This window comes from Eleutherodactylus coqui, chromosome 10 (assembly GCF_035609145.1).
Source record: "Eleutherodactylus coqui strain aEleCoq1 chromosome 10, aEleCoq1.hap1, whole genome shotgun sequence".
NCBI classification, from domain to species: domain Eukaryota; kingdom Metazoa; phylum Chordata; class Amphibia; order Anura; family Eleutherodactylidae; genus Eleutherodactylus; species Eleutherodactylus coqui.
The window spans coordinates 142,749,581-142,750,423 of NC_089846.1; positions in this window are offsets into that span (position 1 = coordinate 142,749,581).

The window sequence follows — 843 nt, forward strand, 5'->3', positions numbered from 1 at the left end:
GTCCCCTCCGCAGCACCGCCCTCTGATGACAAATTACAGCGTGGCCGCAAATCCAACCAATCAAATCCCTAAACTTGAGCCTCTGAATTCGCTGATTGGTTACTATTACATAGGCGGGAGTAAAATCCACCAATCAAATTAAGAACGACCGTCTCCTATGACAACGCCCGGAAAGACTAGTAACGTGCGGCCATCTTTGTCCACCCAAGACGTTGCGTGCTTCGTGCGCCGCTCAGGACATTGTGAATTTCAGCCATCTTGGTACTCTCAGTATAATCCATCTCGGTGCTGTTATATAATGAGGGTGAAATTAACAGTATTCACAATTACTAAAAATAAAAACACATTGTAATTATGGGAATTAATGAATTTAGACCCAGTTTGTTTACCATAGATAACATGCATGGGAGGAGCAGTGGTCTGCACCATTTCCCCATCAGTCTGACAGGAATCACCGACATTTTGTAGCATATCCATTGTGGATGTTTTTACATGTTGGTTACACACTGGGGTCTCACGCGTTCCACATTTCAGTCTGATTTGTGTGGAATGCAGAAAGAGGGCCCCACATTTTTAGAATATTTTTGCTGCTTCCTTCATTTTCTGTGGCGGTAATCGAACCTGTGGCCTCCGCCTTGGGGCTGCTCTGGCCTGAACCTCGCCGTCCTCTACTTTGCACGACATCCGCAGTGAACCGAACCCCTTGATTTCAGCAGCTTTCCTGGCGTACGTGTTTTTCCTGCACATATTCTGCGCACTTTCCATTTGCGCAGTAAAAGTCACCATAGAAGTCAGTGGGGGTGCGCAAATACGCACGCAATCCGCTAGGAGATGATGACACGC